This window comes from Anser cygnoides, chromosome 10, assembly GCF_040182565.1.
Source record: "Anser cygnoides isolate HZ-2024a breed goose chromosome 10, Taihu_goose_T2T_genome, whole genome shotgun sequence".
Lineage (NCBI taxonomy): Eukaryota > Metazoa > Chordata > Aves > Anseriformes > Anatidae > Anser > Anser cygnoides.
This window is the reverse complement of record NC_089882.1, coordinates 19,671,551-19,695,694: the sequence shown is the minus strand read 5'-3', so window position 1 is coordinate 19,695,694 and position 24,144 is coordinate 19,671,551. Positions and strand designations below refer to the sequence as shown.

Sequence of the window (24,144 nt, the reverse complement as noted above, 5' to 3'; positions counted from 1 at the left end):
TCATCGTGCAGTTGGGAAGAAGGCATACTGATCTGGTTCCCCCTAAATGATACCGAGGGGGGTAGCAGTTCCCAGCCTGTAATTTGTGGCATTACTGTCACTCTAGGATTATTATTTGGCTAAAGATATGATGCTAGTTGCTCCCTTGGGACATGCAGAGACCCCCCAAAGCAAGAAGAAGAAAATGCTGGATATGTCACATTTTACTGAGTGCTAGGTATTTAGTCAGATTTATCAATACCCATTCTATTAGAGATATCATCCCTTGATAAAACAGAATTGGAAGCAGAATTAAGGGAATTTTCCCTGGAATCTAAGCAAAATGGGCTGAGTTTTTTCAAGACTAGAGTTCCTCAGACCTCTATATGCAGCATGTGCTGGATAAAGCCAGCAACAGGCAGACACCGTGCTGACGAAGATGCAAGACTCAATGGCAACCCTCTGCAAGCTGGAAAGAGCTGAGAAAGAAAACCCTACCCTGCTCCACACAAGTCTCCAGGTGAGTGAACTAAATCCAGCTGTGGCCCAGTTGCATCACCTCTTACAATTTATTGCTCTTCTCATGTCAAAGGCAAAATGCTCATCTATTTGTGAAAATAATCTTCACAGACAAGAATGAGAAATGGCTTGTTTATCCAAGCAGCCAATGAAGCTATTCAAATGCACCCAAACATGCTCAAACCCATACTCTCTTAAAAAGTGATTCTGAAATTTAATTATCAGGAATGCACAAGATGCAGCAGAACCTAAGGGAAACTATTATTTGAATAAAAGCAGGCTGGCACCTTCAAAAGTGTGAATTTTTTGTTTAAGATCCGCAAGCAAGGAGAAGATGAAGAAAGGAATTGAACTTTGCAGTTAAGTGCTGTCTGAAAATATCCTAACTTAATCGCTAAAGAATTTCATGTTGCATTAAGTTAAGAAAAGTGGTAAATAACTCATTCACAATGAACATCCAGGACTGACAGACATTTGTATGTTCCAACTACAAAACATTGGAATCTCTTCTACAATGCTTCATTTAGAGTTCCCCTGCTAATATGACATAATGACAACAAAGTTAAATAAATAAATAAAAGAGCCTTTTTAAATCCCAGACAACTATCTAACAAATATCATTACAGCCCCTAAATTACTTCAGTCCTTTCAGTATGAATCCATGCCTCCAGTAAGTTTGTACAAATGTTGCTATCAGGTAGGATAAAGAAAAATGATTTCCTGTCTACTGCATGATACTGCTGATTATTTGAAGGCAAAAGAGACACAGTCACAAAATAAATCTTTATTTAAAGGAGCACAAAAGGTCATTAGTTTCAGTTAAACAATAAGTCTATTTACTTAGGACCTTTACCAAGCAGAATCAAATGCTCACAAAAATTTGCTGATTTTTTTTTCCATGCTGTACCAATATGCTAGAGGAAAGTTAAAACAATTGTGAAATAAAACTACCTCTTGTGCCGTGTTATAGCGTGCAGTTATTCAGTCTACAATTTGACACAAAGTCTGTTTTCTGCCATTACTCATGTAAATGGTTGCAGCAAAGCCAAATGAACTACTGACAGGAAGAAAAATACTATTAAAGGAATCAATTCAGTCCCATTAAAGTCAATGAAATTACTCTATCAACGACTTCTGGGGGATTGGATCAGACCCTGCAGATGAAATCCTTCCTTCACTGACGCCAGAATTTCACTGTTTATGAATGCTGGTAGCAGACAGACTGCAAGAAGGAACCATGTTTATTATCCCTTATCACTGAGCACTAGGCTGAGTGGCAAAATACTCCTGGCGCGGCTATGCAACACCATCAACACCTGCTGACCTCAGGCACTGCTGTATGGGACCAGAGGACTAACCATCAGCCAGTGCTCCCACTGGTGTAGAGCCCTACACGTCATTAGTGGTGCTTAATGAGGGAAAACAATTTCCTATGCAAAGAGGTTTTCTAGTAAAGTCTGTACTGGCCACAGGTTTAAGCACCCTCTCTTGTTTCTTGCTGATACTAGCGGGGATTTATTTTATTTGCTTTCAGTGATAAAATTAAAGGTTATTTTTCATTAGCTATTTATTCTCCCCCAAGGCTCTAATTCCACATTGCAAAGCAGTTATTGGGTTTCCTTTATTCACTGTCTTCCTGCACAACACACATTCCTACTCTTTGTTCAGTGCCAGAAGTACAACTCCAAAGACCCATTCTACACCTCCGTAAGCTTTAGAAAATGCATGTTTTCATCTATAGCTGCGTTGATTTGTACAGAAACTAACACAGCACAGTTTCTCCAAAGAAGTCCAGCTTCCAAACTATATTATCAATTTAATCTAAAATACAGCTGGACAAAAAGCTAAGCATATTCAGACTATCATTAAATAAAAGAGATCTGGAAAAAATATCAAAATCAAACGCACTGAAAACAATAGCTGATTAAATGGCCTCCCTATCTAATCTTCATACCTTAAGACTAGGTCAAGTACTATGGTAAAAACCGCTGCTGTCCCCGGTAACATCTGAACCTCATTTTACATTCCTTTCTCAAACTTTTGAGCAACGTTTTAGAGACTTTTTAATCTTAAAAACTGAGAGTAATAAACCAAATCTTGCACATGACCAAATCATCCTTCAGTCTTTTAATCTTAGTCTTTTATCGTTCCTTCCCACTGTCCTTCAGCCTGTAGGCTCCAGAGGACCGAGTCCAACAGCCACCCCCCTGCCAGCACACGCCGACCCTCTGGACGTCCACCTCAGGGCTGCACCAACCTACAACTTGTTTGGAGAGTTTTTAAGAGGGGACAGAAATATTTCCAGTACTGGTCAGCATTTTGTCACAACTGTAGTCTCAAATGCAGAAATATATTTTATTTTTAAATAATCTGGAAGTAAATTAAGGTTTCTTGCTTTAGTTGGAAGCAAGAAAAGCACATTCATGCATCCCAGGAAGCAGCACTCATTAGTGTCACATATGATATAATTTTGATTGATTACTTTTACTAAAAAGCAATCATTTTTCATAAGGGATGGACCCACAGGATAACAGAAACTAAAAACTGAGGAAAACCGTGATCAGCCATCTGCAGCAAAGGGTGTTTTGTCATGTCCTGTTCTGGACTCAGGAGGTTATAGGGCCCAAACCAAATCTTGCTTGGTCAATTGGCATTTCTTTACATCAGCTCAAACTGCAACGACAAAACCAGAATAAAATCTGAACAGACGTCAGCAGAAAGGTTATGATATGTCAATGGTTTTCTGTACCTGATGAAAAGTTAGTGCTTATTAAAGGAAAGACAGGAGTTACATCCAGCATGTGAAAGTCCCATTGACAGCTATTTTACATCTGTTTAAATAGCAGCTTTCCTGGTATGGGTGATTGCTTAGGAATTAACAGAGTTTCTTCTGGAACCTCGTGGAAATAGTTTGCAACACATACAATCCACATACAAGATTAAATCCAAACACTTATTTATACAAAAGACCTTTCAGATTTTAACATTTAATTCCAAACTACTATACCATGGTCAGATGCGACACTCAATCCTAACAAAAACGTTTCCAATTCTACATAGCAACTGAAGGGAAACTACTCAGGAAACCAAAAAGAACCAAAAAAAAAAAAAAAGGGGATTTGCTATGCTGTTTTTTCCTCTTCTTCTGTCAGCATACATCACATAAATGAGCAGCGAAAAGGCTTGGTTGACTACACTTGGCCACATCACTCTTCAAAAGAAAGAATCCAAGCACATTAACAGACCATAGCCAAAAGATAGGAGAGTCGCAGCACGACCTTGCCAAAACAGAATCAGATTGCTGTATTTAGCCAGTCACACTTTATTTCAGCCTTATATATAAAATATTTTACCTGAGTGACTTCAAAACCAATAGCAACGGAGAAAAACATTTTTGGGGGTTTTAATACTTTTTTGGGGGTGTTAACACTTTTCAAGTGTTACTCAAGAAAAAAAAAATCCTTTTGCTAGCAGCAGGGCCAGCCAGTGTGGAGTACAAGAAATCATAGTGGCAGCTGAAGTCAGACATCATTACTGTCAGTCAGAAGTTGGCAGATGACTTTACAGCAAATGAAATGCTGGAGTATGATTCAGACCTCTGTGGGAAACAGCTGGCCCAGAAAAAAATAAATAAACTGAAACCCATCAAACTTATCCCGCAGCCTGCATCTGCAGCCTTATCTTCTCCCCCCTTGGTTACTTATCAGAGGTATCTTATAACACTATCAAGTAAAGATATAAAGCCATAAAAGCCATTTATAAAACCAAAGTTTTTAGTGTGGCACCTGTGATCATGAATGAGATTCACAAAAACCAGCTTCCATGCAAACAAACTACAAACAGAATAATGAAGAACAGAAAAAAATAAAAAAAATCAACTGGTTGTTAAAAAACAGTTGTTATAAATACATTGTTATTTAAAGAGTGAACATATATATATATATATATGCGTGCGTGTGTGAGGAGAACTGGAACACACGTTTTTTCATATGCCCTCTTCTTACAGTGGCTAGAAGAGCAAAATGCACACTATAAGCCATTTTTCTGAACAAATATATACATTACTTTTGTTTACAGTAAAAACAATTTAGTACCTTTCTCTTTCAAAGAGACAAAAGAAAATTTTTATATAATATCTGTCTGTTTTGTTCTTGACATTGGATACAGTTCTTTAAAATGTGAGCAGAGAGACCAAATTATAATTAACAGCTGTGTTTGGTGCTATAAGGACCACTGGAGGCAGACTTTTTTTTGATCCCTGCATACTTGAAGGCAAGAAACCATTTCCACTTCTTTGGCTAGAACCGTGGAAGTGTTACATGCAGTACAAGAACATCAGCCACCGTGAGTATTTTCCTTTTGGTAGGCGGGCTTTTTATGTAAATAGCTTATTTTAGACATCACATATCATTGAACGGGACTCAGAGATCCTATAGATGCCAGTCACAGTGACCAACTGCTCTACTCCGATCACGTACCACTCAAACATGATGCCACTACTTCCCAGCAGTAGACCACTGATGAGTAAAACTACACACACACACACAGAAAGTTATAAAAACTTTCCTTAAATTTCAGATTGCTCTTATATCCATCCTCAGAATTCAAGGACAGCTTGTGAAAGGATAACAAATTTAAGATCTAACTTTAAAAGGTTCTGAATTACTGGAAAATGAGGCTACCAGGATTTTATCAGTCCTAGTACACGTATTAGAATTAGGTCCCTAATAAACTTAGAATCTGTTTAAATCTCCTTCCTGCCACTGAACTCTCAATGCATAATTACACAAGTATGAGAAAAATAATCCTTTAGCTATGCTACATCTTATAGAAAACAAGTTTGATGGCAAAAGCTATCTTTCTTCAATAAGATGTTTCTATTGTACTCCAAAAAAAAAAATCCACAGAAATAATTTTTACAGTCACATAAAATTTCTCTTTAAAAAGGGGAAATTACCTTTCAGGTTGCTTCTGAACACAGATCCAAACCTTGACAGCTTTGAATTCCAAGATTCAAATGCAAATGTCCTCAGCCTTGAGCACACACAGATTTTGCAGGTAAAATAAAATTAGAACAATAAACTACAACTAAAAGCAAGATTTGGCTAGACTCCTTTCCCAGTTCTTTAGGAGCACAGACAATAGAGCTGGAAAAGACTGAGTAAGCCCCCAGTCCATCCCCCCGTCTGAAAACAAGGCCGAGAGTCATTTGCGTGCTTATTTCTATCACCTGACATGAAAACGAGATGTGATTATTTGGCTCTTTAACAGGGGAGAAGAAAGGGAAGTGTTGACATAAAGACAGAATCTCACATCAAAGGAATTTGTAATCAATAAGAAAATCAAATCTAAACATTTGTTCTCCACAGCAATTTGTAACTATGAACATCTTAACCACAACAAAATAGAAGCAGAGCTACTGGAGAGAGAAGTCAGCACCACATAAAGCCATGTGAAAGGACAAGAGGAAAAAAAAAATCCCCGCAAGGACTCGTTGCACAATAGGAACTGTCAGCCAAGGTCACTCTTAAGAAAGAGAGCAAAAGAGAGCATCCAAAAAGGAGGTTTTAAATCTCAGTGGGCATTAGCTGAAAGACACACAGTGATGTTCTGCAGTGATTTTAAATAGGGCATTCACCAAGGATTAAAAGTATATCAGTCAACTCCATCATAATACAATTTTTTTGCTAAATACTCTCTGCACAGATTATTCTTACACAGAGAATCAAAATGCCATTTTGGAAAATAAATGACAAATTAGTTTTACAGAAATAATATATATGTACAGCCAGAAAAATGGCATTGCTCCTTTCTCCTGAGAACAGCTGAGAAAAAAAGGAGAAACATTTAACACCGGTGGAAGAAAAATAAAGGAGGAAACGAAAACCACTGCATTGGGGCTGACAGATTGAGGAGACGTCTGCAGAGGGCAATCATTGCCACCTGACTGCGGCTCCTCCGAACCGGCAGAAACCACACCTGGCCTAGGGGATGGCACTTTCTGGACATGCATGTGCGTACAGAACCTGACACACAACAGGGTCATTAATCCTAAAAACTGATCAGAGAGAATAAATAGAGTTGGGAGCAAAAATTCAGAAGCAAACTCTTCCTTACATTCAGCTTCAAGGAAAGCATTAATTTTAGCAAGTGGTTTTGAAAGGAAAAGAAAAAAAAAAAAAAACATTCTTCCCTCAAAACTGTATACGGTACAGACACTACTCTTTTTCTGCTTCACAGCAGCAACATTTGGAAAACTACTTAACCTTTCTATTTTTATCTTGGTGCATTCAAATTACCAATAATGTACAACATGCTGTAACAAAACCACTGATGTAGGGTATAATTTTCCCTGAAGCACATTATCCTAGCTGGTGGCTCAGAAAAATAAGCTGATAAAACAGCAGCAGACATCAATTGATGGATAAAAAGTGATCACAGCCATGTAGAACGCTGCTGCCCAACCTTAAAATCATACAATTAGCTAAAAAATATTAGTAGGACAGGACATACGAACAACCGCACATTATCTATGGGGTCATGCTAAAAATCCTCCTACAAATCCTCCTCCTCCTGCATGTTTTTAAATAGACCATCAGATTATCACCTCACAATTTAGCTATTAACACACAGATTTATTTTAAAGCCATCATCATGCCTGGTACTTTTATTAAATATCTTCTTCCTTGTCAAGTTCAATCGGGATCTCATCCTAACCATGATGAGCTTTTAATTTTCTGTTCTATTAATAGCAACTTAAAAATAAAACGTTCTCTTTTGAAACTATAATGCTGTAACTTCTTCAGGGGCTGCAAGGAGGAAGAGAGATTAATCTTCCCACTCTGCATCTCTTAAACTACATTAGCTATCTGCATATATGGGAAAAATCAAGGGAACGAGCAAGATATGTGAATTTTCTTTCAATACCTGAAGTATAATTCTACATAAGCATTTTGCTGGGGCTACAGAGCAGTAACAGGGAGTTATCAAAATACAGCAAATAAATAGTTTAAGAGTTTCCATGTAGGTTGTGAGTACTCTCAACAACTGTCTTGCAGGTCATCACTGGATAATATATTCATTAATGACATAATTAGGTAAAGGATACACAGACTCCTATCCAGCAAAGCCCTTCAGCAGATACTCAAATTGCAGCTCACGTGGGGTCCTCATTACCTCCCTGGCTGATGAGGAAAGCCAGAAAAGTCAGAGATGAGTATCATGGCACACTGTGGTCATCTGACATGTGGACCAGGCTGCTCCAGCTTCTTTTCTTCTTTGTCTTCCTTCAAGGGCAGGAAGACAAGGTACAGACAAAGCCATTTACAAGGAGGAGTAACGCCTCTCTCAGGCCTGCTGGAGTACCATCAACACAAGGTGCATGTTTTACCATCGTACTGCAGTGCTGCTTTCACTTGCGAGGAATTAAATCAGTCATGTCAAGTCCTGGGCTATCACCAGAACGGGAGAGCTCTCGTACATGCAGAGGAAGAAGGGTTGGTGACTGCTCTTTGGTGTCTACTTCCACCAGTGGAAAACAGGCAATAGACCCTTGTACATAAACAGCGCAGAAATCGCCAACATCTGGGCTTTTCCACAGATCTCTCTGACCTGCCTAGCTTAACAGTGTGCAAACTGATACAACAACCAAGGCAGTGGCCTGCTTTGAGATGTATTTTCTGTAACTGTCTAAATAAAATGATTGTGACCTTTCTTTTAGGATATGGGCCTTGCCACAGCTATTCAAGCCTATCTTTATCTAAAGATTGGAACACTGAAATGTGTTTTAATGAGGGATAAACTGAGACCATCTGGATGTCTCAGCTGCTACAGAGCATGATTGTTTGCTGATTTTAACCATGTCTCTTGCAGAGAACATAGACCTGTGTTGCACAAAGTGCACTAGCGCAGCTTGATTTCTCTTTGTAATCAAATGTGTTGATCCAAAATCTATTTCCAGCAAATTACTTGTCTGTTTTGGGAACAACTCCCTCCTCATCTCTTAACCACCGTGATGGGGACAAGGAGAGACAATTGAGTTGAAAAGGTGTATTTGTAAGAGGCTGACAGAGAGCATTCTCAGAAAAATCTCCTGTTTTGGAATCTGACCACTATGTTTTTTGCAAACATAAAGCAGCTGCCAACTTTATGGATAGCGTGTTAAGACCTGGACTTAAAAATGAAAAATTAAAATTAAAAAAAATAAAAAATGATTAAAAATGGCAATTAATTTGTCACTTTTATATACTGTTGGCATTAGGTAAATTTGCATTTATGTAATTTTTTCAAATAAAATAAAACAAGCAGGGGGCTGAACACAACCCCCCTATTTTTTTTGCATCAGACGACTATAGGCACTACCATTTTATGAAAGATTCCAATTTCTAAAAATCCTATGCAAATTTCACAAATACTTTTGACCAAACACCATCCTTTCATGTTGGGGATGCAATTTATGTGTAATAGTTTCTACGAAATACCCAGCCAACATGCACCATTAATGATTTGAGATTTAAACATTTTGTGTAAATTAGTTTAACTGCTGTTAATTATACATTCATCGAAAATGATACCTTAAACTTCCGATTCCAACCAGATCTGAAAATTAAAAAAATAAAACCAACAACTGTTCTTGTAAATAGAATTACTCTAGGGATACTGAGATCTTAATAGATTTAGCATATTTTTAGCATATTTTTTTTCTTTACCTTTCTTATCTAAAAAAAGTTTCTGCAAAGAAATGTGTAGTCTGTTGGTTATACGTCTACAAAAGTGAGTCAACACAGACTGTTCTGGCTTTTGACTAGAAAGTGATTATTTGAAAATGAAATCAAGTCTTGCCTTCATTTCCTACCAGAGTATCAATAAATGCCTAAAATGGAATTTTTGGAAAAAGTATCTTGAGACATTTGGAAGAAATATCCCCATAAAATGATAATATAGATTGATTACTCCCAGTTTTTAAGCTTCATCTAGTACCAAGGTGCACAGCTTTATTGATTTGTTGGGCTCCTACTTCTTCCAGGGATAAAAGTCACTACAGAAAGATCAGTTAATACAATACTTCCAATTCCCAATTCTAAACCAAAATGGTTCTGATAAATCTCTGCATCCTCCCTGTCAGCTAAACTTTTCAAACTCCCTATTACTAATGATCATTACAGATTTACTAGAAAGTGAAGTCTCTTAGTATGACACCAAATCCATAAATATTTGACAAGTAAAGGATTTCCAAAATAAATGCATGCATCATCATAGATGTGGATACATTTACAAATGGACTAATAAAATTAAATCTCTCCTTCTACAGGTAGAAATGGTAACAAGGAATTACCCCTATTTTCTCACAAGTTCTGCAAAGATACATGCTAGTGTTGAACATGCCTGTAACACAGCTAAACTCAGCAAAATTATTAATCCCATCTATAGCATATTGTTTACGAGGTATAACAATTTAACACAATCGAGTCTTAAATATTGGGATTTCCATGACAGACCTCAGAACACTGTTGAACTCAAACCCCCTGCACTGATTTAATACCTGATATCTGCAAGTAAACAAAAAAGGTATTCCAGTCATTTCCAAAGTTTTTATTCTAGTCAAGTCCCACATACATTCAAGAGAAGCAAATTCGCACCACCTGACAAAAGATTTGTTTTTCTTGATGTTTAATGGACCCATCAGAAGTAATTCACACATCAGAGAATTAAAATTACCATACTTCTAATAATTTTAAGCAGTCTCTCAATCTGTTTTTCAAACCAGAAATATAGGAGGGGCAGTACTCAGCACAATCTCTAGAATAACAAAAGGAAATTGTTGTCAGTGCACCAACAAGCTTTGTGTGTTTAAATGGTATTCACCTCTAAAAATAAAAATATAGGGTTATCTCAGAAAATTAACAAGACTAATCAAAAGATTACCCAGGTCTCTGATTTGCGTACACCTAACCCACATGCTATCACAAAATAAGTATCTAGTCAGTTCTTGATTTCAGTGAGCAACTCAGCCAAGATGGGGATTAAACAAGACACCAACCAACTCACTCTACAGGTATTTAAAGCTGGTAAATCAATGTAAAGCTTTTATAAGTGAGTATTTAAAATAAGCATAGCTTTATTCACATATGTTTGCATGTCTGCTGTTTTGCCTTCTTTGGAAATGAACAAAAAATACTTTGTCAGATGTATTCCTTAATAACCTGATGTTTATCTTGTTTTTCGTAATTTCTCATAGGAACAAAACTTACCAAGTTCTAGCATAGCCATTTTCAAAAAAACATATGTTCCCATTTTCAAAAATTATTTGTAGCACTTGGGAGTCTAGATCTGTAGACATACAAAGAATATACAAGATATTTCCATTTCTGTAACAGCAACTCAAATGACCGGCAAGGAATTACAGAAATAGTAATAAACAGAAGTAGTAATAATGTAAATGTAGTATTGAAACATCACAATTTTTCAAACCTGCAATTCCCCACTGTCTTCCTATGTCTTCCAAAAGCATGTACACCTCATTTTAACAGACTGAAAAACATTCTTGTAGCACTCTGTGTACTCATGCTCCTCATTTACATCACAGTCAAAGGCACTGACACAAGAAAATCTGTGTATGCTCCTGTTTATCTGTTTCTTTGGTTGACCTGATCTGCCACTTGCGAGCACACAAGAATGACAGCTTATTTGCTGAATCTGTTTACCCCACTGTCATTCAGATGTAGTACGATGCTTAAATAGGCAACAGTCAGATTAATATAATTGAGGATGCAGTTCAGAGAGACAGGAAGTCATGCCAGAATTGCCAAGCGCTTATTCTCTTATGATTAAAACATCCCCGGGGTTTTATCAGTATAAAGAGGAACCCAAATCAGAGACGCAGAGAAGCCAGAGGACCAAAAGACATGAGCTTTTGCTTTTCAGAACAGCTCACTGCTTCGAAAGGAACAAACATGAATCACACAAAGATAAGTTGCCATTTTAATTGCATAAGCAAGGCTGGTGAATTTGTCATTGCTTTTGACAGATTTTTTTCCCAGAGTCACATTATAACCAGAGCTAGACTTTTATTGCATAAGACAACTCCTGCACCAGACTGAAAGCCCAGCACAGACACAGAAAACTCCTTAAACAGCCTTTTTTCTTTGACGCCAGTGATATACAACTTCTACATGTCTGCTATTCCTGAACAGATTAGAAAGACTCTGTCCAAACACAGGAAAAGCAAATAATGAACAAATCAGTGACTGAATAAGATTTAAAGTCCTCTGCACCACAGGACTGGCTAGCAAAACCACATTTCTTTGTACCAGCATTGCTATTCACAATACAGGAAAAAAAACAGATATGCACATGACAGAGAGCATCCTCTAGAGATCGGAACACCATTATCACAGATGGCATGCAAAGAAGTAGAGTAATATTGCTGATGTATCAATTTGTTTGAAGTCTTTCGTTCCACTTTCAATTAAGCTATTTCATATCTCAGTACTACAAATTGGAAGGTATTTCCTTTTGAATAATTTGACCTCACCCACAAGTTGCCAAGAAGTTCTGAACAACAACACAAGGAGCGCCATGTTGCTGGAGCAAAAGGGTTTATAAAATGGGCCACTACCTGTAACATTTTGCAGGTATATGCAAAATGCATAGAGGCAGAAATGCTGTGCTGCAGCTAGAGCTGCACTACAGCTGCATCCTGCCAGCTGACAAGCACTGCCTTGGGCTTAAAATTTAGTACAATGATTTAAGTGGCATTTGCCCTACAATTGAGCCATGTGACTCCTACTAAAGCACACAGGTGTCATCAGTGGAATTACACTCAAACTATTTCTGTATTTGTGCAAAGTTGATCTTCACCTTTTCGCTATCCTAGATTTTGATTTCCCATAAGTGATCACTGCTGTCCCAATTCTGCTCTCATTTACATCAGCTGGAACCTTACCATCCACTTCAAAGGCAAAGGATTTAACCCAATATAGTTCATTTTGATAAATTTATTTAACAAATGGATTTTGAGCAACACTGCAGTTTTGAACCAACTTCTACAAATACCCCTTTTTGTGTGTTTTTGTGGTTTTTTTTGGTTTTTTTTTTTTTTTTTCAGCTTTGGTGCTCATGAACTAAACTCGTTTTGGAGGAAACAAAGTGAAAGTCCCACTCCAGGTTCACACCAAAAACATTCAACACACACAGATCTGAAACAATTACAGGTCTTTGGAAAGCTTCCAGTCACACATGGGGAGCACTTTCAGTCCAAAGGCTCAGGCTGAATCTAGTCTGAAGTGAAACCCCAAGCTTGCATACCAACAGGGGCCTCAGCATTGATTGCTTCAAGCTATTGATCTGCTTCTAATGCACCATCTGACTTGCTGATGTAGACGTGTTTCAAACTCTCGTTCTACATCCTACCTCTACAATATTTTTATTTCTTATGCCACCCTAAATAATGCACTCAGCATTACTGATGATCATGACCCTCTGTGTCTTATCCACAAATCCCTGTTTGAACCTCACAGATTACCTTCTTGAATTATAGTCTCAGAGCGATGCTTACAGGGAACTGACTCTTATTGGTTAAAATTCTCTCCCAGAATTAACTTTCCACATTTTTTTACAAGATGCTTTTAGACGAGAGGTGATTTGTTTAGCAGTGCTTTGCATCAAGAAAACTTCCATTTGCAAACAAGTGTTCTGTAACATCTTAGCTTATGCTTTAGGCATAAGAATGACAGTCAACATTCGTACCTAGGAATCCAGTATCAGAATAAAATCTTGAAAGGGAAAACTACAAAAATAGTTCTTTAAATAAAGGTCAACATTTCAAAATCAAATTACATATATAGCAAGAACAACAGTGTTGCGGTGTTTTATGCTTTTCAACTTTTACAGAAGGAAGTGCCATTATATAAGGTACATCTGCAAATGCTACAGCTGTAATGAAAGGAGCTGTACTGAAAGACTGAAAGCATAACCCCAGCATAGGGAATCACAGATCCTTAACAGGAAGGTCAGTCAGCAACTGCCGCTAATGCACAGTGCAAATATTTCAGGCTTTAGTCAGCTGAAATTCCCTTAAACAATTATATCCTGAAAGTCTTGGAAACCTCCTGGCTGAAGGAGCATCTCAGTCTGCCAGTGAGTTAGAGCCCTGGCAGTAGGATGGAGGTCTCTTGACTCTCAGACCAGCAGCTCCGGAACCAACCTGCACTCTGCTCCCACCCAGACCTAGTCTGGGCTGGCTGATCTCCTCCTCCACCTGCCAGCTGATCCTGTCCACTAAGGCCTCTGAAGAGCCAAGCGAGACATCTGTAAGGCCACAGAATCATAATGGAGACTTACTCTAACGATTTTCCTTTAACAAGGGAGGGAGAAGTAGTTACCTCCCACTGTTTATCCCTGTAGCCTTAACAGCCTGCCTTGCATTTTAGAAGTACCAAGTTCATATTAATTAAGAATACATTTTATCATAGCTCATTTTCATCTTTTTCTGCAGTTCACCCTCAGATACAGGGCATTATCAAGATTATTACCATATATATTGTTTACTATTTTATTGTGCATCCCTCATTAATCCCACTGCAGCACAATTCACCTAATGCAACACTTCCAGGAAGGTTGCTTTAACAACATAGACATTAATTAAGAAGCTCTGTAATAACACTGCAGAAATAAGTGTCAAATTTCTTGCATAGCAAGAAGTACACAGACTTAAGCAGTCAAGATTCAGTCAACATTTTTTCCTTATTACATTAACTTCAACATAATATAATATAAAACGCATCTAGAAATTTGGGACAGGTCACTTGTGACTTTTGTAAGCAGCTCCATACTTATTTCTAAAATGGAGGAGTTTGGGCACTGCACCGCTAACGTATTTGGAATTCCCTAGAAAAGACAAGAGCATACTGCTTTCCTTCCTCTTCTCTTATTTCTGCACATTCCTCTCTTACCTATATGAATTCCACTTGCTGGAAGCAATTGAAGAGGAAAAGAGCAAATCACGAACCTGTCATGTAAAGTTATAAAAAAAACATCAAAAAGGATGGCAAGTCTGTCAAACTGAACAATTACCTCCCGTAACTGTTAAGCATGAACTGCTGTTGTGAATCTGTGTTCCAAGAGTACCGGAGGACCCACTGACACCACAGCACAACCCTCACAGAGGTCCCATCCAATTAAGAGTTGCGTGTGACTCAGGAGAATGCCAGCACAGACTTCCACGCATTTCTAGTTTGAAACTTAATTTTCAGTCAAACACCTTTTTTTTCCTTTTTCATTTTCTTTCCTTCATCACAAAGGCATAGGATAGGCTGAGTTGGAAGGGACCTCTGGAGGTCAGCTAGTCCACCTCCCTGCTCAAAACAGGGCCAACTCTGAACACGAGACTCCCCCTTGGACCTGTTCCCATGTTGGACCACCCTGTGGTGAGAAAGATCTTAACCAGAATTTAACCAGAATTTCTCCAACTTGTATTCATTGCCCCACATCGTCTTAAGAGATCCTTAAGCTATCTCTTCTCCAGCCTGAACTGCAGCTCACCCAGCTGCTTGCCTGCTCCCTACCTTGGTGGCCCTCCACTGGACAGCCCTTGGGCTTGTTGGGCATCTGTTCTGTCCTGGGGAGGCAGAGCCTGGACACAACACTCCAGCTGCACCTTCACAAGTTCCCTATAAAGGAGGAAGGTAGCGTGCGAGTGCGCTGATGGTTATTACGGGGTTCAATGCCCAGATTTTGGCTCAAGCATCATTGAGATAGCATTTGTGTGACCTGACAGACCAAATTGCTTTTGTTGCTTATACAGTGCCGTTGTTAATAAAATGCCACCGAGAGTAAATGAAGAGGATGGACAGAACTTGCCAAAAGTCAGTGGAAACCAAACTAAATTTTCATAACTGGCACTGGAAAAAAAAATCTGCTTATAACGAAGCACATTCATTTGATCAAAAAAAAATAAACCTAGAGTGTATTTTCACAAATACACTTGAACCTCAAGGTCAGATGTTGCAAACAGAGATTAACAACGTATCTTACATATAGGATTAGACACATGAGAGATTCTTTTGCCACAAGATATTGTAATTAAGGGACTTAACTCCCATCAAGGAAGGAGTCTGACATGTTTAGAAATTTCCACTCATAATGCTGACCAGACAACCTTGTTAAAAAACAACTATTTTTGAATGCCAGGGAAAAAAAAATCTATTTGATTTCTTTAGCAGGTCACAATATTCCCCAAAATACTGAAAGCAATACTGATTTCTGCTGTAATGCAGGTTTTATAGCATACAAGAGAATGAAATACCTAAAACCAAACATAAAGGTTTACTGTCAATGTAAGACACTATCAGATTTTTAGTTTTACTCATCTATGCTTTTGTTTCATAGAAACACTATGAAAAATGGTAAAGGCATATACAGACAAATGCAAATTGGAGCAGCATTCAGAGATTGTTAACTCAACCAAATTTTCAAAGATTGAAATTGATCCAGGAGGGCAATGCTGGGGCTAGATCTGAATATGTACGATGAGGTGGATGAGAATCACGTAAAGTGGAGGGAAAAAAAAAAGTGCAAAATCAACAGCACTTCAGTGGAGGTACAGTATTAACAGAGAGAACTTCTGCATGAAGTCAGAGTCTCTGTGATGTTTTATCAAAATAATATAGGCACACATCCAGAAAAAACAACACGGAGGCAGGTGGCGGCACACATAGCGAGTGGTGGCATCTCTCTGCATGGGAAAGAACGTTAATTTAGTTCTTAAATGTCTACAGGATTATCTCATACTCAGCAGTTGGGCAGTGGGAGTGATGCAACTCTGTCGCATCCCAGAGATGCAGTTTGTGGAAAAGACAAACCAAGGACTCTGAGAGGCACTGCTATCATATCATGTGGCACGGCAGAGAAGACAAGAGGAAAACCAGAGAATGAAGAAGGCATCAAAGTGTTTAAAGAGAGTAGGAGAAACTCTTAAACCTTTTCCAAATAATTGTGACACAGTGAAAAAAAATAAGGAAAGGCTGGTATTGATACAGGCCTTCACCCTGGAAGTCAGATGAAAGAAAACCTGTTGGATACTGCTTTGTCGCATGGCTTTCCCTTGCTGTCTTAGGTTGTAAAAACATCCTCACCTCTGCTCCTCAGATGCCTATATGTTGTCAAAACTTGCCAGGCACAAGCGTTGTTGTCCAAATACAAACATCATTGTAGCTTGCCTAGACAGTTTCAGGAAACAGAACCAGTAAACAACAAAAATACCTTTGTTACAAAGGATGCAGATGTCCATGTGTATAATGATTTGGGAACACTTACAGCATTTTAAAGTTTACAATATATGTTAACCAAAAATGTATATTCTGATGAAATAATAGGGCAGTGCAGTAGTCTTTGAAATTGACTGAATTTGAGCAATTTATAGTCACCAAAAAGAAGTTTCAGAAGCAATGACTGAATAGCTTTCCAAGGCAGTCTGAAACAAATTTTCTGTTATGATGCATATGGATTTTACAACACTTACAAATGCCTTTAGCAGCAGTAAGAAGTGTAGGTCTTAATTCACGATGCGTTATCATTGAAATGTTCCCTATTTAATTAATAAAGAAAAAAACCAACACTCTTTTCAGTTGATTTTTACACTAAATACCTTACAAATTGTTCCACAGATGCTTTTACCATTGCATATAGGCTCCAACGCTTAAGCAAAATCATTCCTCCACCTCAGCTGAAATCTCGGCCCTTAATTATCTGTACCTGTTAAGAGCTGACATTTCTCCCTCCATAATAGTGGTATACCTCCCCCACAAAAGACTATCATAATTCTTTGGGGGGTTCCATATCTTCACTTAAGAAACTAAGCAATTACAGCTTGTTCATGTTCTATTTTGTGGTTCCAGCAGTTTTCTTAACCTTGAGAAAATTTTGCATCGTTATTCTAATTACAAGAAGTGGGAGTATATGAAATGTTTCTAACAAAGAAAAGAAACTGAGATGGCAGATACATGAAATTTTATGCAGCAAAATGACACAAGGTGAAGTAATGAAATACGACCACTGTCACTTACCCATGTATGTGTCAGCTGCTGTAAATAAAAACTACCTTCTTTTAATCCCATTCTGATGCTGATAAATTGATGCCAGGTATTTCTATTGTTACAAATTAGAGCTATAGAAACTGTAATTGTTTATTTTTTAAATCAATCTTGCCATAAAACAAAGATAAACAGAATGTATGTATTTTTGATGAATTTTAAACACCAGCAAAGGAGTTTTTCGATGTGTCCTGACAGAGACATACATGAAAAATGCATACAGTTTCCTCTATTTGGTTCACACATCAGCTTACAAAACCAATCATGACAAAGGCATGTCTCAGCACCCTACTATGCTTATCACAAGAGAACCTAGCATGTGGGCTGCCTAAGTAGCCAGCTGTGGAGCTCAGGATGCAGAAATCCTCAATGCCGTAACACTTCACCAGTTTTCTGTTAAAATCCTCAAATATATTGAGGTGTCTACACTAGAGAAAGAGGCAAGTTTTTATTCAAATAATTTAATGAGTATAGGAATGTGTCCCGAGTATAGGAAGCATAATTAAATCCATTATGGACCTTACATGCATACATGCTTTTAATGGGCAGAAGTGAGACAACACAGTGATCTCTTCCATAGAAGCCTTTAGATACATGTGCAACTAGAGGCCTTTTAGCACACATTTCAAATCCAGCATGAATCCAGGTTTCAATCTTTCCTTTCCTCCAAAAGCAGAGATTTCTCTATGTTGTACTTTGGTAACCCCTTAAACAGTCTCAGGACTTCTTTACTTTAAAATACATTTAAAATATTCTGAGTTTGAGTACAGAGATAACAGAGCAGTCAAACAAATCTGAACGCTTCTTAAATCCACTTTTCTCTTTGGACAACTGTCTAGGAACAGAGAGTGCGGTGAGCTGGTCCTTCAAACAGCTGCAGCCTCTGTGGAAATTCCTTCCCGCACAGCAGCACATGCAGCCTGGTCTTTCCATTCAAGTGGAAGGGGAGAACGAACCTGATTTGGCTGACCCATTCTTGTGGGTCTAATTCCTAGCTTCAGAGCTACATAGAAGTTAGAGAAAGGAATAACCGAATGCGCTTCCAAACAGAGAGCACACGATCGATGCCACTTACATCTAGGACTAGAAAAGATTTCCACCTGTACTAGTGCTCCTCTCCAGAAACGGGATAGCCATCCCCTGCAGCACCTACATTTCACACTGTTTCCTGATAAGCTGAGAGGCATCCAGTAGTGGTACTACCCCAGACAGCTGCGATGCCCTTAGAGTCCACGTGAGGCTCCAGAGTTGCTCATGTATCTGGTTGACATGGGATTTTTCTGAAATTAGAACATTGCCCCATTTTCAATAAAGCCTACAAGATTCCAGGATTGTCCCTGTTAGCAAGGACACTCCTTGAAAATTAGGACATCCGATAACCTGAAAGAAGGAGGGTAATTAGTCACATCCCTGCAACCTTTTCTCCTAAAGAAACAGTGATAAAAGTAATAAAAGTAAACTCACATTAGAATATCTTAAAATGCATTATTATGCAATCCTAGTTACATAACCATGCTTTATCAACTTTAGGTATTTTCAGGCAGAATGCCATTTCACAGACTTGCCCACATACAAGCATTTTAAAAAGTATGGATTGTCTCTCTTAAAAAGCTATGGTCTTGGATACATTTCCAGTTAAATTCCTAAATGGCAGATTGCCTGCCTATATTTCAGACGTAAATCGAATCCTTAGGAAAAAAAAAAAAAAGTATTTTTGAGACTCTCTTTTCAGCTAATTCCTTTCAGAAAAGTTATAAAATTCATACAGGCATTTGCAAATCCAAATATATCAGCCTATCCAGGCATTCTGTACCATTTGCATTTCAGCTAAAACTGCATTGTGAATCTATTCAAAATTCAAATACAAGCAAACTTCGACGACATAAAACATGACAACTTGTAAAATGTTGCTGTATTTTGTCAAAAATAATTATGTTATCTTCTAGCTTCTATCTCTAGATCCAATGAGGAGCAGGAATAGTGATGCATTCCATGTTCTCTAAAAACATTTAATCCAATTTATTCATTTAACGGGTTTAGTTAATTTAGAAAGAAATATTATAACCTCCAAAATAAATATCCAAATATTGTGCTTAAAGGTATCTAAGCTGAAGTTAAAGACAAATAAAATTCACAGCTACTAAATGGGTCTGAAAGTAAGAAAAAAATGAAACTACTGCATGCGAAATTCTGACAAGGCAAAATCTAGTCCTGAATGCATTTTTAAAAGATTATGCTTAAATAGAAATTAGGTAAATTTTCAATGCATAATCTATGCAAAGTACAATCACTAGTTGATAACAGTCATTAGCTAACTGCTTTTATTCCTCTCCAGATATTTTCTTTCAATTTCATGTAATATTGAACATTTACTGTCAGTTATTAAATCCAGGAAAAAAAAAACCACACATTTGTAATAAGCTAAAATGTATGCTATGTGACAATTGTTAATGATAAGATAAGCAGATAATTAATATTTCAGGTAAAACACCACTAGGCAATAAATCCTGCAAAAATATTTATAGTTTAGTTTTTTCTTTTACGTATATGGTTCTATTATAATTAACCTTTTCTTTTATCATACTTTCTAAAATTAAGATGTAGGGGACATTTTCAAAGCAATTATCATTTGCCTTCTGGCTGTGCAAACTAATTCTCTCTCTTATAAGCCCACATCTCTGCCTTATGACTTCAGAGCAACTCAAGTTACCCACTCACTATACACACTGCTTGTGTACCCTCCCCCAGAACACTAAATATCGTTTATACAGCATAAAATTATCCTGATGGATAGCAAAGAACAGTAAGAAAGTTACCAGCAAAAGCATTAGCCTCCATACCTGCAATTCTCCGACCACTGGGATTGTATTACTGAACCAAGAGATAAATTATGCAGGTGAGACAGAGCTACCCATTACAGCAAGGAGGCACAAATGACCATAATATGATGTACTTACCTAAGACCAACTGCAGAGTGGTCTGAACATGTGTCAGACAAGACACACCTTTGCTGTAAGGGGAGCACTTTCTCTCCACCCCCTATAGATCTCTCTCCCCTCCCCGGTTGCAGGCTGGCTTGAGGAGCGGAGGCAAGCGAAGCCCAGCACTCCTGAGCGCAGCGCACGCAGCACAGGGATAATTGCTTGCTTTTATCAACAAATCCTGGCAAGTAAAGTGACCTGTCTACAGTTTTCCATACTATAGTATTTAACAGTCTCACAGAATTCCCTAGTTTTGCAGCAGAAGGCAGCAAAGAAAGTGGCCGCAGGATTCATATGCCCCTGCAGTTCCCATTCCCCTCCTTTTTTAAGGCATGGTGCCTGCTCACCACAGTAACGCCTGGGCTTCGTGCTCAGGCTGGGAAGCCGAAGAGAAGACAGTTCTTTAATCACAAAACAAGGCTGAGTATGTGCAAAATTAAGAAAAACACTCAACATCCACTGAAGTTAAAAGCACTTAAACCAGAACAGACAGGCAGCTACTAGAATTCTAGCCCCTGCTTCGTATTTAAGTATTTTCAATGAAATGGAAGACTAGTAGCAAAGACCATCTTCACACCAAACCCACGATACCTTGCAAGTTATCCATTATGGAAATATTCTGGAAAATCAGTGGCAGTGGGTTAAACAGAAGATGCATCCAGCAGAAGATGAAACCAAACCCCAGCCTCCGTCTCTCTGAATCCCTTTGCCACCATACATAGGTCTAGCTCTCCACTTCTGTAAAACCTGCCTAAAACTGAACCGTAACAGTTTCTTTTCTATGATGACTACAAGTATGTTGAACTACTACTCTCAACTTGAAGCTTGGTGGAAAGGAAATAAAAGAGAAAAGGGGAAGGAAGTTCCTAACAGCTCCAATTTTGAAATATGTCCGCACAAAAATAAGGGAGCCAAGTAGCAGAAATCCACTTTTTTTTTTCTTTTTTTGGGGAGGGAGAATATACAGATGTGTACTTGTACATCTAATCATGCACACATGCGGAGTCCACATTTGCTACATGTCTGTTCTGAATATCCTTTGTTTTCTCCTTGCTTTGCCTGGCATCCAAGTGCCCCAAACAACAAAGCGCTGGGCGTGGGGGCATCTGCACCAGCCCCAAGGAGGTTCAGTTGGACACGAGAAGCACTTAATACTGTTTTAACAGTAAAACACTAAGCTTTCAAATACCATTACTTTCTCACAGATAAACATTCTATCCCATCATTAAAAGACTGAATTGTGATTAGAAAAAAAGGATTACAAAATATCCAAAGGAAAGGAGGCTTTTAGTGCAGCTTTTTTAAATTATCCTCAAATTATCTCAGTAAAAGTTATTGCATTTTAATGGATGCAAGCTATATTTATAAGTCACACTACAAAGAAGTGATGAAATGAATTGCTGATACCCTTAAGTGACAATTTTTTTGTATCTGTACAGCTGAACATATTCTCCTATATGCCTAATGAAAATTCTGCAATGCAGTCTAGAAGACTGATACTGCCATATACAACAATGAGCATTGCTGGACTTCTACCTTAGAAGATCAAATTCTATGAGTTAATGGTTTCTTGACTGATCAGAATTTAAATTAGCACTTCACAGGTTAACAGCACAGTTACGTTGCAGAACAGTCCATGATTCTTCTTTTGGTGAGTGGTTAAAAAAATAAAATAAAATAAAGAAAAGAATCCAAAAACTACTAAATAGCTTTACTCAACTATTAAAATAAAATTTTAAATCTGCAAAATAAAAACACTTAAAAATGTTACAGACACAAAATATAGCACTATACAACCTGTTACATTTGAGACATGCAAATAATCCAAAATAAAATTATACCTTAAAAGGAAAGCAGTACGTACAACATCCATAAAATATTTTTAAGGACTGAGAAGAAATTGCTGTTCATAAAATGACATTTCTTAAGTCAAAATGATAAATATAATAAAGATTTATTTGTTAGGACTTAGTCTAAGTACCTATTTAAAAACTGTGTACTTTTATTCATATTTCATGCCAATAAAAGAACTTGAGCAAGAAAGCCCTGCAACTGTAATAAATTGCTGCTTTTCACATCCTTATATATCCAAAATGTTATAGCAATTCTCCCTTTTGAATAATAGAATTAAAATATACATTTTAAGCATATCTTTTACTGGTGTCCTGCAAGTATTCTATGCTGATTTGACTAAGCATTAAAAACACAGGTATATCCTGAAATATACTTACAATTCTGTCCCATAGCCACTTACATTTCAACCCAGTTTCTAAAATTACAGCGTATGCTTTTAATCAAGCTGTTTGCTCTGCAGTGCATTGCTATGCACCCATAAGAAGCTCCATTCATTCCAGTGATGCACAGGCAAACTCTCACAGTTCATTTCTTACTGTTTTTGCTGAAAAGTGACTCTTTCTTTATCAAGGATTTGCACATATTGTACAGCATGCTATGCAGCTTATTTAGAGCAGACAAAAAGCAGCCAATAAATACATTACATGATTATTCAGAGCCCGAGTGGCACCGTGACCTGCAAAGGTACATAGCGAACTAAGCACAGGCAGCCAAAATGCGACTGCGTCCCATGCAGGTGAACAATGGGTACCTGGAGGGAGAGGGGAGCACGGGGCAGAGCCGTGCAGCAGCTGCTCCCACGGGGCAAGGTAAACGCCGCTGCCATGCACACGCTGCTGGCGCTCCAACAGACATGCAGCTCAACGCATTTCCATGTAAGGCCCATTTACAAGAACATAAATATTTGCTAGCAGCCATTCTGAACCTCAGCAGAGGAGTCCAAATTTAAGAATTAAATTAACTTACTAACAATAAAGGCTTTGATACTTTCCATCTACTACCTTTGATACTTTCCATCCTAAAGAACTCGGAAATTGGTTTACCTACAGTTAAGGAGACAAGTATGTCAACGGGGCAGGGGGCTAAAAATTAAAGGAACAAAATGACAGAAGTTTGGCTCACAGGGTACAAAATGGGCTTTCAAGAACAATCCAAGATATTATTTTAGGAAAGTCCTTTTTTTGCCACTACTCTACTCTTTGCATAAAGCTCAGAGTAAATGAACATTACGTTCACGCTATATTCTAATGATCATCTTTGTTAGCCAGATATATGCAGGTTTTCCTTGCAGGAAAAGATGCAGGGGAAATAAGAACCAAATGAATCACACACAACAGAACTGGGAAGCAATGATCTTGGTAAAGGGTAACCAAAAACTGAGGTCATCTTTATTTGTATTTCCATAAATTTACCTGTATTTCCTTAAATTTAGCAATGGGGTTACAAATCTAAGAATAAAACTGCTCATTAAAAAAATAAAAAATAAAAAAATAGGTTTTTAAGAGAAAAAGACTCTACAAAAAGCCTGAAATAAAAAAAGCAGCTTTGATGAAATCAATATGACTGCATTGGTTACAGTTTCAGAGGTGACCTCTACATCGGATCTTCCTTTTCTCATCCTCTGAACAATTTTCCTTACATCAGTTCTCTTCGAGCGGGGAGCTGAGAAAGCAGTAAGAACTACAGATTATGAAAAAAGCTACTAGTCTGGCAGCACATAA

The 24,144-nt window shown here is 37.9% G+C and overlaps 1 protein-coding gene across 23 annotated transcripts in view; it reads right to left on the bottom strand.

Annotated features, from left to right (window-relative positions):
• The window catches only part of ATP2B2 (ATPase plasma membrane Ca2+ transporting 2), a 414,437-nt gene that overhangs the window by 178,838 nt on the left and 211,455 nt on the right, over positions 1-24,144 (bottom strand). Inside the window, exon 1 of one of the 23 annotated variants that reach the window (XM_048051900.2) lies at positions 5,456-5,576. The exons of the other annotated variants lie outside the window; for them this stretch is intronic. The gene's annotated coding sequence lies outside the window, so the exon portion shown is untranslated. Of the gene's footprint in view, positions 1-5,455; positions 5,577-24,144 lie in introns of those variants that run through there. 23 annotated transcript variants of the gene reach the window in all.